At 42.3% G+C, this 16117-nt stretch overlaps 1 protein-coding gene across 2 annotated transcripts in view; it reads right to left on the bottom strand.

Annotated features, from left to right (window-relative positions):
* LOC143815404 (uncharacterized) overlaps window positions 1-16117 on the bottom strand; it is a 137062-nt gene that overhangs the window by 15970 nt on the left and 104975 nt on the right. The window contains exons 1-2 of one of the 2 annotated variants that reach the window (XR_013223739.1): window positions 2977-3148; window positions 1814-2009 (exon numbers count right to left, since the gene is read on the bottom strand). The exons of the other annotated variant lie outside the window; for it this stretch is intronic. The gene's annotated coding sequence lies outside the window, so the exon portion shown is untranslated. Of the gene's footprint in view, window positions 1-1813; window positions 2010-2976; window positions 3149-16117 lie in introns of those variants that run through there. 2 annotated transcript variants of the gene reach the window in all.

The following is a 16117-nucleotide window of genomic DNA, read 5'->3' as shown; positions in this document are numbered from 1 at the left end:
GAGGCGCCGTTACGTCACAGGATCGCTCCTGCATCGTTGTGGAGCTGCTGTGTTTGACGTCTCTACAGCGACCTAAACAGCGACGCTGCAGCGATCGGCTCGTTGTCTATATCGCTGCAGCGTCGCTGAGTGTGACGGTACCTTAAGTTTTAGAGCGTGATGTTTGAAGTGCCCCAGATGTGGTAACTCAGGAGTGCCCTAACTCACTGGGCATGGGAAACCCACTTGAGTTTTGGGCATATTTGCACTGCACTTTACCTTTTAATTCTTTTTGAGCACACACCTTTTTGCGGGCCTATGGCTAGGATGGGGAATTTTCAAATTCCCAATTGAAGGTCCAGCTAGTATTACACTAGGAACACCTCCATTATTTAATTCATTGTTTTCACTTGTGTGTCACTCTTTGCACATGTGTCTTTGTCACTATTGATTCTATTGACTCAATCTATTGATTGAGTGTGGTTCCACTCTCCCCTGAAAACCTCTGGCTCTCCTCTCTCGGTAGCAGTCCGGGCAGATGCTGGAAGCAAGATAGGGTCTCCCTTGGCTTCAGCTAGGAAACATGATATTCATTGTTTATTGGACAACCCTGTTTGGGACAATCCGCTTTTTACACTAGGAAATGTGTTGCTAACCAATACACATTTTTTAAACCATGTAAAATGTTTGATCAGCCAATGAACGAGTGATTGCACTTTGTCTGATCACATCCCTGTTTACACAGGCCAATGATTGGGAATGAGGATCTTAACGAACATTCATTCAGACGATAGTTGCTCAATGTAAAAAGACCTTTACACTAGTCCCCCTTGCTACTTCATAGTTTCTCTACAAGAAAACAACCACATGATAGGTTGTAACCTCTTCCACCATCACAGAGCTATTGTCTGGTCAAAGGGAAGTCAGACATTCTGGAAAGGAAATTTCTGTTGTAATATTTATGTGTGGGAAAGGCTGATAAACATTCACAATGAGTCTTTTATTAGCATTCATTTGACTATGCATATCGTACTTACTGCTGAAATAAACGTCCAAAAAACTTATGTATCACAACAGACACAAATGAAGCCAAATGGACCCTAATAGCTTATAATGAGATGCATTAAGTTGAGATGAGATGTAGCTCATGAAGGGGAACCTATCAAGTGACTTATGCTGCCCGACTCACAGGCAGCATGGATCAGAGACCGACTCTGTAATTAAAATTATCCATGTTTTATTCTGAAACACTGTGTGTACTCTGCATAGGTCACTCCCTATACACTTTACCGGTATGCTAAGTGGAGAAGAAATTATGTGGGGACTCAGATAAAATCTTACCCGGAAGGGTTGTGTAGTGGGCACCAATAGCCTGCATTTGGCTGAAACCAGTACGAGATCCACTGCTTCATCCAACAGCAGATCCAGATGGATCCTCCTACTGATAAAGACCTCATGCCAGGGTCGAAACGTGTTGGTCTTGGTATGCACTAACTCTCCTTACACCTTTCCACATTATGTACCTTAGTAGTAATACATTGTGAAGTGCACATCGCAGCTTTTTCCAGCACCCCCTACAAAAGGCCATTTACAATATGAGGATCCATCTGATCCATCTACTGTTTATTCCCTATACAGAAGAGACCTGTCAGTCAAGCAGATCTGGGGGAGAGGCCGGTAGGACCTGCCTTTTGTGACAACTTTGCTTAGTCCTCTTATTCCTGGTTCTGTTTAAAATATATTTTTGGCGAAACACTGCAGGTTTTCAGAGTACAAGACAGATATTTGTAATGATAAGGCTTTCTCTGCCCATAGTTCAGGCAGGATGACTCACCTGATAGATCTCCTTTAATTGTTATAGAAACTGCAGTGGAGGCTTTGATGCTGGTGTGAACAGAGCTACTTGTCCATTGCAAAGGATTTATGCTTCTTTCAACACAGTATAGTTTCTACAGTGTAGTAGCTGATGGGTATTATCTGTATAATACATTGTTTCGTAGCACTGCCTAGTATAGAAACTATTTACATATCTGGAATGAGAAGTCATATATATTAAGAAAGATAACTTTGAGGGGGCACCACGGATCGTGGGATCACATAAGACCTGAAACAAGCAATAACAGTAACAAGGAAAACAGACCAGGTCTTTAGAAACAGGGATCACCAGTGGTATTGACTGTGTGGCTATGCTGTTTATGTAGATACGGTGGTATTATACACTTATTCTACTACTTGTGGGAGTTCTGTGCGGGCTACTAGCCCTATTTTGGGCTTTTGTATATGGCATAAAAATTGCCTTTTTAAATGTTTTTAACTGTTTGTGTTTTGCTACTTATTTGTGGTACATCTCATGTGTGGTGATTCACCACACATGAGATGTACCACAAATAAGTAGCAAAACACAAACAGTTAAAAACATTTAAAAAGGCAATTTTTATGCCATATACAAAAGCCCAAAATAGGGCTAGTAGCCCGCACAGAACTCCCACAAGTAGTAGAATAAGTGTATAATACCACCGTATCTACATAAACAGCATAGCCACACAGTCAATACAACCTTAAGGGATTGGTAGTTTTTGGACGTAGAGAAATTCCAGGAGCATAATGAGAGTTAGTAAGACCCTATAAGTATCTCAATAACAAATGGCCCGGTATGCCCTATCCCCTATGTGATAAAGAAAACCTTATGAAAGCATAGCTAATATGGAAGCTTAACAAATAAGCTAAAGACCCATGTACAATACACAAACCACAGTGCCCCAAACACATATGAACACCGTGCAATCAAATAACCTGCCCGTAAATGGACATAACAGCATGGGTCTACCATAGCTATAATAACCAAATGATGTCAAAGCATTATGTGCAGCTGAGCAGAGTCCTGTAGCAGGCAACGCGGATGACCAACGCGTATCGCCACCAGCCGGTGGCTTCGTCAGGGGTACTATCCAGATGCAAGGTCTGCTACTTAAATAAGAATATCATGTAATACATTACCGAGATCAGCTGTGTCGCTGATGATTCAGCCGCATGGAGCTCAAAGGCAGCGGTATTCCCCACTCAGAGCGCATGCTCCGTCGTATCAGGGTCAAAGGCACACCCATACAGAGTTGCCTGGGTTACTGAACTCAAAGAGAAACGCGCAAGCGCAGTAATTCACTGTGCAGCAAGTGCGCATGCTCCATCCTCACAAGAGCAGAGGTGCACCCATACAAGGTTGCCTGGGTTACCAGACGCTATGAGATAAGCGCATGCACAGTAGTTCACTGCTCAGCAAGTAACGGCGCTGTAACACCCTCAACAGAAGCTGTTGAGCACCTCTGCTCTTGTGACGACGGAGCATGCGCACTTGCTGCACAGTGAATTGCCCGCTACAGGACTCTGCTCAGCTGCACATAATGCTTTGACATCATTTGGTTATTATACCTATGGTAGACCCATGCTGTTATGTCCATTTACGGCCAGGTTATTTGATTGCACGGTGTTCATATGTGTTTGGGGCACTGTGGTTTGTGTATTGTACATGGGTCTTTTGCTTATTTGTCAAGCTTCCATATTATCTATTAGCTATGCTTTCATAAGGTTTCCTTTATCACATAGGGGATAGGGCATACCGGGCCATTTGTTATTGAGATACTTATAGGGTCTTACTAACTCTCATTATGGTCCTGGAATTTCTCTATGTCCAAAAACTACCAATCCATTAAGGTTGTATTGACTGTGTGGCTATGCTGTTTACGTAGATACGGTGGTATTATACACTTATTCTACTACTTGTGGGAGTTCTGTGCGGGCTACTAGCCCTATTTTGGGCTTTTGTATATGGCATAAAAATTGCCTTTTTAAATGTTTTTAACTGTTCCTTACCTACTGTATCCTCACCCATCCCTTGTAGATTGTGAGCCCTCGCGGGCAGGGTCCTCTCTCCTCCTGTACCAGTTGTGACTTGTATTGTTCAAGATTATTGTACTTGTTTTTATTATGTACACCCCTCCTCACATGTAAAGCGCCATGGAAAAAATGGCGCTATAATAATAAATAATAATAATAATAACTGTTTGTGTTTTGCTACTTATTTGGTTGTTCTTTAAATAAAGCTGTGTCTGAACTTGCGTTCTTATCTCATGTGTGGTGATCCCTGTTTCTAAAGACCTGGTCTGTTTTCCTTGTTACTGTTATGTCATATATATTATCTACATGCTCAGTGTCGGACTGGGGTACAAAATGCCTACCAGAAACTTTGACTCTGGGGGCCTACCATTCAGATACATGCAAGTACTACATTATCCTCTTTCACAAATTTACCTCTATTTCTTTTTAATAATAATCTTGGTAGTTTCTGGAATAAATTATGAGATGTTTTTGTTTGTACATAGTGAGTCAAATGTATTGGTCCAACTACTGCTAATGTTGGGCACAGAGGCCCACCGGGGGATTCACCTCTTCCCCTGTGGGCCAGTCCGAGTTTGTACATGCTATTATATCTGATAACTATACACATCTAGTATTCTGATTCATAAGCCCTATGTAAGAATATATAATACTCTATTGACTAGTATTACTGGGGAATAACACTCCAGGCTCCAGAATGGGAAAACAGTTATATCAATAACTGTAGCTGCATTTTCTGTGCTTATATTCATTGCTATAATTAATAATTATAATGATTCCTGACCCATCTAGTAATAAATAAAACTCTTGATTTGCTTTATTATAGGAGGAGTCCACTTTCTGCACACTGTTCTGGAACCATCAGTGGAGCTGTCCAATTACAGAGAGGTTCTGGACTGAGGTTTTTGTTCTTAGGCCCCATTCACACATCTGATTTTCACGAATGAGTACGGAAAATCGTGGAGACGTGTCCAATTTTGATCTAAGGGTCAGGTCAAAATTGGGAATGCAAGTCTATGGGTCAGTAAGAAAGTCATACTTGGATGACATTTGAGTGTCGTCCGATTATCATGGAGTATCATAAAGGTGAAAGTGGAGAAACTTTTTGCTTTTCTCCGTGTGCAAGAAAAACTGATGACACTTGACAAGAAAATCAGATGTGAGAATGAGGCCTTAGGCTTCCTGGTATACCTATTACTAATTTTATACCATAGATGGATTCTTATAGCGGCCACTAGCTCAGTGCCAAGTCACCTACTTTATTGAGCTGGAAAGGAGATCTTTATGAAAACTGAGCTACATGACATGTCTGTCCATTTGGACTGGTAAAAACTTGACAGGACTTTAGGAATTCTTTTGATTAACTTCAATGTTTAATCTTTATCAGGGGCGTGATAACATGGAAAGAGAGCTGACTAGTCTGGGGCAACTAGCGTCCCATCAACTAGTCAAAGCCCTCATTAACATAGTAAATGGGGAAATTATGAATGCTTTTTTAAAGCATTTATTTAACTGAACTACGTTATACAGGGCAGGGTAGAAAAGGAGTTTAATCATACATAGTTGGATGCTGCTGTTTTAGAGGGCATAGGGGCCTGATAGGTTCCCTTTGACAGTTCCCATCAAACACCCTATCACATACATAGCCATCAGCTTTTGTTTTGACCAAAAAATTTATAAGCCTGCTACCATGACAAGGTAGACTGTTTTGGCAGGGCCCTACTCTACCCTAACCTATTAAAAAGTCTTAAAATATCAATACTCCTTTTAGGTATATTTTTATTTAGTTTTCTTGAAGGGAATATGTCACAATATAGACAGGTATCCTCGAGCACTCAATTATAAAAGTCCATGTGATGAAGTAAAGCAAAGTTTATTGTGGAAATTCACAGCCAAAAAAAGAGAATGCCCAGAAAGAAATAACCCAATGTTTTGGCCTTTTCGGCCTTTTTCAAGGGTTTTTCTACATATAAAACCATGTGTCACATACATTTTTAAAAATGATCAATAATACCACATACAGGGGACAAATACCTTCACACCATGGGGGAACCACATATTACCACCACATAGTGACCGAATAATACCACATACAGGGGACAAATACAGCCACACCATGGCATTACCACCACATAGTGAAAAAAACAAAGCTAATATTACTATGAGTGCCATTATACACAAGAGCTCTGTACTTAGCATACAGTGTATAGTGTCAGTGTACAGGTAATACAGGGATCACCAGTGACATTATACATAAGAGCTCTGTATACTGTATAATGTTAGTGTACAGGTAATGCATGAATTACCAGTGACATTATACACGGTATCTCTGTATACAGTGTACAGGTAATACAGTGACTCAACAGTGATATTATACACATATGCACTGTATGTAGTGTATAGTGTACAGATAATACAGTGGTTACCAGTGACATTATACACAGGAGCTTTGTATATAGTGTCAGTGTACAGGTAATACAATTATCACTCATAACTTTATACAGAGGAGCTCTGTATATAGTGTCAGTGTACAGGTAATACAGCGATCTCTACTGACATTATACACAGCAGCTCTGTACATAGTACTGTATAGTGTCAATATACAGGTAACTCACTGATTCACCACTGACATCTCTAGTTGAAGTCATTCATCTTCGTTTTTCTTCTTCAGCCAGCACAGACCACCTTCACTTCTTCCAGTCAGGACACTGCTTCCAGGTCAAATTCCCCAATTTTTCCCCAACTTCTATACTACACCAGATGAAGAAAAAACAGCAACATGATGCTGTCCTTCACAGTAACAAGATTCCCCCCTGCACTGAAAACAGTATCCTCAAAAACAAAATACATCACAGCAGTATTAATATCCCTTAATAAGCCCCTATGGTAATAATACGGCCCCTTGTGTTCTCTCATTCCTGGCCCCTTATGTTCCCTCATTCCTGGCCTCTTGTATTCCCTCATTCCTGGCTTATTATGTTCTGTCATTCATGGCCCCATATGTCTCCATCCTACACCCATGTGTCTCCATCCTGCCCCCATCCACCTCCATCCTTCCTCCATGTTTCCATTCTGCCCCCATTGTGTCTCAATTCTGTCCCATGTGTCTCCATTCTGCCCCCATATCTCCATTCTGCCATCATGTCTCCATTCTGCCTTCATTATGTCCCATTTATCTCCATTCTCCATGTCTCTAATCTGCCCCCACATGTCTCCATTCTGGACCCATGTCTTCATCCTGCCTCCATGTCTCTCCATTCTGCCCGATGAACAGAAGCAGAAAGAGGAGGGGAGCAGGCAATATTGCCCTGATGGCTGCCCTGGTTATGCAGATTCATGTCATTACTACATTGTTAATCTAAATTTAAATTTGTATTATTTTGTCAGTATTTTGTAAATCCACCTTTGGCTTTCAACATTGCCTGAATCCTTCTGGGCATACTCTCGATCAGATTAAAACATGTCTAGACTGAAATCTGATCCCAGGTCTCTTCTACACGTTCCCAAAGTTATTGCTTACTGATCGACTCACTTGGGTATGTATACAGTTTTTTCTTCAACTCTACTCACAAGTGTTTGATTGGGTTAAGGTCTGGGGACTGTCGGGGCTAATCCAGCACCTCTACTTCATTGTCATTGAACCATTTCTTTACCAATGTCGATGTATGCTTTTGATCGTTGTTCAGCTGGAACACTATGTTGTCCCTTTCAAACCATAGTTCTCGAGTGTACAAAGTAACTCTTCAAGTAGGATACTCACATATAGCTTAGCATTGAGACCACCATTGATCATGGTAAAGTATCCAACTCATCTGGCTCTGAAATAACCCCCTATCATCAGGCTTCCTCCTCTGAACTTGATAGTTCCGTCAATTTCTCAATTCGCTAGTCCCTTTTTCCCTTGTTTCTTCCAGACCCATTTCCACAAATCAGAGCCTAGTCTATTGACTTTTGTCTCATCACTCCAAATCACCGTTTCCAATATTCTGCTGTCCACTTTTCATACTTTTTTGCAAACTCGAGTTGATTCTTCTTATGACAATATTGAAATCGAGGCTTCATAACCTTTTTTCGAGATACTCTGTTACCCTTTTGCTTGTCAGTGTATTACTTGCTATCCTGTTGGACTTTTGTAACCCTACGTTCACACTTGCGTCCCGGGGCTTTGTGGAGGGCTGCGTACTTCCTTCGTGAAGCTTCGCCCACTTCCACACTTCTTCCGTTTAGGTCTGCCTACTTCTGCATGCGTCCTGCGTACTTATCTTTAACATTGGGTACGCAGGACATGCGCTTGTCCTGCATACCCAATCTTAAAGATAGGTACGCAGGACGCATGCAGAAGTAGGCAGACCTAAACGGAAAAAGTGCGGAAGTGGGCGAAGCTTCACGGAGGAAGTACTACGCAGCCATCCGCAAAGCCCCGGTATGCAAGTGTGAACCCTGCCTAAGAGAAATGTATACCATCTGTAGACATGCCTAAATGCCATCATACACATGAGACAAATGTCAGCCGATTCCGCAGACATCAACATTATAATGTGTATGGGCGCCCCCAGCTTTTCCCTAACAGATGATGTCAAGGAAGATAAGGCTCGATCACGTCTAAAGGTACCTTCACACTGAACAACGATAACGATAGCGATCCGTGACGTTGCAGCGTCCTGGATAGCGATATCGTTGTGTTTGACACGCAGCAGCGATCAGGATCCTGCTGTGATATCGCTGGTCGGAGCTAGAAGGCCAGCACCTTATTTCGTCGCTGGATCACCCGCTGACATCGCTGGATCGGTGTGTGTGACACCGATCCAGCGATGTCTTCACTGGTAACCTGGGTAAACATCGGGTTACTAAGCGCAGGGCCGCGCTTAGTAACCCGATATTTACCCTGGTTACCATTGTAAATGTAAAAAAAAAACAAACACTACATACTCACCTTCTGATGTCTTTCACGTCCCCCGGCGTCCGCTTTCCTGCACTGTGTCAGCGCCGGCCGGCAGTAAAGCAGAGCACAGCGGTGACGTCACCGCTCTGCTTTAGGGCCGGCGCTTACACAGTGCAGGGAAGCGGACGCGACAGACACCGGAATGTAAGTATGTAGTGTTTGTTTTTTTTTACATTTACACTAGTAACCAGGGTAAACATCGGGTTACTAAGCGCGGCCCTGCGCTTAGTAACCCGATGTTTACCCTGGTTACCCGGGGACTTCGGCATAGTTGGTCGCTGGAGAGCTGTCTGTGTGACAGCTCTCCCGCGACCACACAACGACGAAACAGCGACGCTGCAGCGATCGGCATCGTTGTCTATATCGCTGCAGCGTCGCTTAATGTGACGGTACCTTAATTTAGAACAGCTTATCTTTTTGTTTTCTAAGAGATAAACCAACACCAGTGGTTTTCTCTCATTGGTACAAATGCTCCCAATGACAGAGGCTGGCAAGATAGCTATCAGCCGAACAATCAGCTATCTAAAGTGTATAGAGGCTTAAGACCGTGTGACAAATTTTGGTGCCATGTATACTCATTTCTCCTTGTGAAAATGTAAAATCTGGGGCTAAAACAAAATTTTTGTGGTAAAAATGTAATTATTATTTCTTCACTGCCCAATGGTATAGAATTCTGTGACACACCCGTGGTGTCAATATGATCACAGCATCTGTAGATGAATTAATTGAGATAGTTCTGCTGTTTTGGCACCTCAGGGGCTCACCTAGTGGGTCATAGCACCCGCAAACCATAACAGTAAGAGGGGTCACAGGAAGCAGAGTCGCTGCTTCAGGAGGCCGGTGGAAGCGGTGAAGCAAGGTTGCAGGAGGCAGGGTCGCTGCCTCAGTCTTCCAAGACCTCAATCTGTGCATGCGCCACCTCCAGTGGCCATTTTTTCAAAGCCTACCGCAGAGAACCATACAGTAAAAGTAACTCTGCGGACAGCTTATAAGAGCCCAGGGCTCGTATCATCGCCCAAGTCCTGCCGCCGTCACTGGCCTCCTAAAGCAGCAACCCTACCTCCTGTGACTCTGCTCCACCACAGCCGCCCCCCTGGTAAGCTCACTTCGGATTAGAAGATGTACCCCAATTTTCATCCCAAATTTGGAGGAAAAAAGTGCATTTTATAATCCGAAAAATATGTCAAATGTTCATTTTTTTCCAGCAAAAAATGGATTCAGTTCCTGTGAAGCATCTGAAGGGTTAATAAACTTCTTCAATATTGTTTTGAGCACCTTGAGGGATGGCAATTTTTAGAATGGTGTTAATTTGGGGTATTTTCTGTCATATAGGCCACTTAAAGTCACTTGAGATTTGATGAAGAAAAATGGTTTGGTAAATTTTGTTGTAAAAATTAGAAATCGCTGGTCAACTTTTAACCCTTCTAACTTTCTAACAAAAAAAATTATGTTTCAAAAATTGTATTGATGTAAAGTAGATATGTGGGAAATGTTATTTATTAACTATATTGTGAGACATATCTGTTGGGTTTAAGGGCATAAAAATGTAAAGTTTTAAAAGTGCTACATTTTCTAAATTTTGCCGAATTTCCAATTTTTCACAAATGAACACAAGTCATATCTAACAAATGTAACCACTATCACGAAGTACAATATGTCACAAAAAAAATCTCAGAATCAATGGGATAGATTGAAGCGTTCCAGTGTTATCACCTCATAGAGTGCCTCTGATCAGAGTTGTAAACTGTGACCTGATCAGGAAGGTGAAAACAGGCTTGGGGGCGAAACAGTTAAGCTTGCAGCATGTACTCCTGTGTAAGTAGGAAGTGCTGCCGTGAACAGTAACACGCACGCACGCAGATGATCATATTAAAGATCTCTTTGTGCACATGGAAAGTGTGGGTGACTTGTCTGAACAAACTAGTAAATGTCTTGCATGTAGCAGACTAGCAATTGTTTAACAGCACCCTGAGAACTCATTTACATTAGATGATTTGACTGCCTACTCCATGTTCGTCAATCTGTAGTCATTTAATATCCTGTTTACAGAGGTCAACTGCGCTTATGATATGCACAAAACGATCACTAATAGATCGTACTGTGTACATAGGCTGTCATTGTTCTCAGCAGGACATGTCCGTTTTACACAGGGCAATGTCCCGCTAAGAATACGTTTTTTAAAAGAAAGCCGAAATATCATTTTGCTCGACAAACAAGCATTTTGCCCGTTCATAGCATTAACGGCAGCCTGTTTACACTGCACGATTATTGGGAAACAAGAGTTATTAAGAACCTTCATTTTCAATAATTTTGTAGTGTAAATGCACTCAAAGACCAGGGTCACACTTGCGAGTGTAATGCGAGAAACTTGCGCGAGTCTCTCGCATCAATACCCAACACTGCCGCTGGCACTCGGGACCAGAGCCGGGTATTGATGAGAGAGACTTGTGTGAGTTTCTCGCACTCCTGGATATAGCATTAGGCCAGTCATTACACTGGCTACCCATCCACTCCAGAATCCAGTACAAAACTACTACCCTCATCCACAAAGCACTCCATGGCTCAGCACCACCCTACATCTCCTCTCTGGTCTCAGTCTACCACCCTACCCGTGCCCTCCGCTCCGCTAATGACCTCAGGTTAGCATCCTCAATAATCAGAACCTCCCACTCCCGTCTCCAAGACTTTACACGTGCTGCGCCGATTCTTTGGAATGCACTACCTAGGTTAATACGATTAATCCCCAATCCCCACAGTTTTAAGCGTGCCCTAAAAACGCATTTGTTCAGACTGGCCTACCGCCTCAACGCATTAACTATCCCTGTGTGGCCTAAAAAAAAAAACATAATCAGGTTCCTCGTATCATGTTCTCATACACTTTATGCAGTTAATAGCACTCTGTGTCTGTACTGCTACATACTTAGGCTGTTAACTGGTTCATGCAGCTTTACATGAACACCCGAGCCTTACACTATGGCTGGTCCAAATAACTAAAGCAATTGTTACCATCCTCCTCTCGTGTCTCCCCTTTTCCTCATAGTTTGTAAGCTTGCGAGCAGGGCCCTCATTCCTCCTGGTATCTGTTTTAAACTGTGATTTCTGTTATGCTGTAATGTCTATTGTCTGTACAAATCCCCTCTATAAGTTGTAAAGCGCTGCGGAATATGTTGGCGCTATATAAATAAAATTATTATTATTATTATTAGGCAGGGAATAGAGCTGGAGTGACAGAGGCTCCTGATATACAAATAGCTCTTTATTTCCTTAGCAACTCAAATGCTGATTTCTCAGAAATGGATGAACAGCCTGGCCATGTAAAGGTGTAGGCACTTTTTTGCACAGAGACAAACCCTGTTCTACCCTGGAACAAATTTTGTGTCTTCATGCTGATGTCCCCCAATAGCAAGTACACTCATCTGATAAATTCTCCTAATGGAGAAAGAAACGCGTCGGGAGAAAAACTTTTTTGGGGGGGATAATAGCTTCACTTGTGTACTGCCCTTGTTGGGGCAGGAGCAACTGCAGAGGGCACGACAAGGCAGAGTGAGGGAAGCTTCTATCTGTATGGACGTGACCCGGAGAACAGTCTGCACTTCAATTGGGTGAGATCCACAATTTTTCTTCCTTTTCCATTCAACTTATTACACTTTGACACTTTACTCATTTAGTCCTAACCAGGTGCGGACTGGGGCTGAAATTCAGTCCTGGTATTTGAAATCACACAGGCACATATTGTCCCCATCCCCGAGCCCCAGATGGGACATATTACTAATATTACCCTGGCTGGAGGACAGCAAGGTTTACTACAAGACCAATATTTCTAATGATACCTGTGGCCTGCTGGGGAAAGGGACAGTGTCAGCAACTTTGTGCTCCATCCCAACTCTTAACAATATGGATGTCTTGAGAACACCGATTTTGTTAATAATGTAGCAGACAAGGCAGCCCAAGACCAGACAGGCCCTTCTGGCATTTGCCAGAATTGCCAGATGGCTTGTCCGGCCCTGGTCCTAACATTGCTAGTTGGATATTTATGTCATCAGCATCTTTACAATTGGATGGGAATGCTTTTCTGTGACAGTAGATGTAAGGTTTTGGAATTGGGTTCTTTGCTGCTCTGCTGAATTTTAAGTTATGTTACAAATAAAAGCTAATTTTTAATAGTATCCTCTAGGATGGATGTGTTGTTTAATCTGCCTCTAAAGTTTTCTTCTAATGCTGTCTTTGCATCTTAGCGAGCCTAGGGGTTAGGGTCTTCTGATTCTGCACCTCATTGCCTGCCTCCTCTATTCCTTTTACAGGTCACTGTGCCTCCTTTTTGATATTCTGCGCCGCCGAAATCTCGATCTGTGCACGCGCCACCTCCGGCGCCATTTCATTGAAGACCATCTGTGGAATCACACTGTGCACCTGCTGCCTACCTCAATGATAGAACCGGAGGTATCAGTTTAACCAGCATAACAGCACCACTATGGCCATGCCTTTACTTTATAGTGCTAAATCCGGCTTACAGGTCCTCATCAGTAATTCATCCAGGAGTGTCCAAAGCATTTTGAATCCACAAGGGATTCACAGAATTTTATACCATCTGGTTGTGAAGATACAAATATGATGTTTTCCACTAAAATATTGTTTTAGCTCCAGAGATTTAATTTTCACAAAGTTTATCAGGAGAAATTGGATCTCAAAATTTGTTACACAATTTCTCCTGAATACAGCACAACAAGGAAGGAGCGATATTTGGATTTGGGAGCACAGATTTTCCTGGATAGCTTGTGGGTGCTTTTGGCAGAGCCTGTAAGTGCTAAGGTAGCAGACCCACCTCAAGTGACCCCATTTTTTTTAATTACACCCCTCTGGAAATCTATATGTTGGTGTGGTTGCTATATTGAGTCCACAGATGTTTTCCAGAAATAAGGATGCAGTGGATGCTGCAGAGTGAAAATGGCATACGTGCCAGTTTAGTACCCATGCATTGTGCCCAGCTTGAGACTCGCACCCCATAAATTGTTATGTATACTCTTCCTGCTACAGTAATGCGGCTTAGGCACACTGGGGAGCTCAGAAGGGAATATGCATTTGGATTTGGGAGCACAGATTTTGCTGTTTTTTTTATGGGAGTGGTGAGAGGGGAGCAATGCCACTTTTCCAAACCTCCTATTTTGCATTGACAGATGATGGACCTAAGTGGTGGCTTATTTTTGTGAGATGAGATGAAGTTTTTATCCGTACCATTTTTTGGTAAATAACTTTTTTTTTTTTTTATTTCTTTTAGGCTAGGTTCACTTTTATTGGAAGTACCATGATAAAACATTTATATTTCAAAAAACAGGATTTAGAAAGAACCATTCACTCTAATGAAGTAGACTGACTGACTTTGGACTCTGTCTGCCTTTGTTCTTTTTGAAGGTGCACAAAAGCATAATTGACTGCGCGTTTGTGGATGCTGAAAAACACGAGATGCCACCGTAATACAGGCAGATGGAGTTTGTCAGAGGTCATTTCGTTTTCAAAGTGCCTCTGTCTGCCTCAGTTTAGGGAATGGTTCCTCAGGGGTTCTGTCTGGATTTCGGAGATTTAGACATAAACCCCAACATAAATGCTCAGCGGAGACTGGAGCACAGGGAATAGATTTATATTGTTTTAAAGTTTTCTACATTAAAAACACTTTTATGTGTTGCAAAAAATGTATATTGGTATATGTTTCCTAATCCTATTTTACTACTTTTGAATACACCAAACATCCAACTAGGACTCCAGATGAGCTACTCATGAACATGTTCACCCCATGTAATGACATCCCATAGTTAAGTAATCTGTACGGATTGTGACTACTGTACAGTAAGAATCACTGGCAGGAATCTTTGAGTTGCTGCATGCATAGAAAGGTTTACAGAGGGTCTCTTTTACACAAAGGATGACTGCTATATGACACCACCTGACCTGACTGATTCCCATAGAGAAGGCTGGGCATAATGTCTCATGGTCCAGAGGGGATGATTCGGTTACAGTAGAGCAAGGTTCAGAAGGCTGGGGGTTTTCCTGCTTAAAATTGCTGAAACAATAGTTTCTACAATTTCAGCAATTTTCTGACAGTGAAATTTGTTTTTGAAGAAATCCTTCTTTTGGACAGAAGCTCGCATACACCGTTATGTATAAGATATTCCTGTAGAACATCTACCTGGAAGGAACAAATGTCTTCCCATAGAATGAGATGCTACAATTAGCATCTACACAGTAGACTATAGACTGTGAGCCCTCGCGGGCAAGGTCCTCTCTCCTTCTGTACCTGTTAGGCTACGTTCACATTTGCGTTGTGCGCCGCAGCGTCGGCGCCGCAGCGCACAACGCAAACAAAAACGCAGCAAAACGCATGCACAACGCTGCGTTTTTGCTCCGCATGCGTCCTTTTTTTAATTGATTTTGGACGCAGCAAAAATGCAACTTGCTGCGTCCTCTGCGCCCGGACGCGGGCGCCGCAGCGACGCATGCGGCGCAAAACGCAAGTGCGACGCATGTCTATGCGCCCCCATGTTAAATATAGGGGCGCATGACGCATGCGGCGCCGCTGCGGCGCCCACCGCTAATGTGAACGTAGCCTTAGTGCCTTGTTTTTGCTCATGTTTTATTGTATTTGTCTATATTTGCCCCCTTTTCACATGTAAAGCGCCATAGAATAAATGTCGCTATAAAAAATGTATAATAACAATAATTATATATAATACATTGAATTGTTTGGGGAAGGTATACGAAGGAAGCATTCCACTATGCTAATAATTCCTGATAAGTGTTTTCTTCACTTCCTGAGCCTCATCTTAACCTTCCTTCAGAATTACAATGGAGGGAGGGTATGTACCTGCAGTGACTACAGGAATGCCAATTGTCTCAGCTCTGTAAAGTTGTGCAGTTTTTATGTTCTGTTCCGCACTCATCTGATAGGTCCTTGTTACCTGAATTTGGAGGACACATGATATCATAAACTGTGACAGATACGAGGGATGCTATCTCTTTACCTGGGGCAATGGTCTTTGTTTTCCCTTGGGAACATTGGGGCCATGGTCTTCATGTAACACAAACCCAAACATCGTATATAAGAGCATATTTTATTGAAAAGTTAACTTAAAAACCTAAACAAACAGCAGTTTCACAATAAGAAATGCAAATAGTATATGCTGCAATCTTAACAGGTTACAAGCCAGGCACTTACAGAAACGTCCTGGTATTAGGTACAACTTATTCCCTTCCTGGATAAATAAATACGGTGGGAAGGTGTGATATGTCACATGAATGTTTACTGAATGTCAT

The sequence above is a fragment of the Ranitomeya variabilis genome, chromosome 3 (genome assembly GCF_051348905.1).
Source record: "Ranitomeya variabilis isolate aRanVar5 chromosome 3, aRanVar5.hap1, whole genome shotgun sequence".
Classification (NCBI taxonomy): domain Eukaryota; kingdom Metazoa; phylum Chordata; class Amphibia; order Anura; family Dendrobatidae; genus Ranitomeya; species Ranitomeya variabilis.
This window is presented reverse-complemented; position numbering and strand designations above follow the sequence as displayed.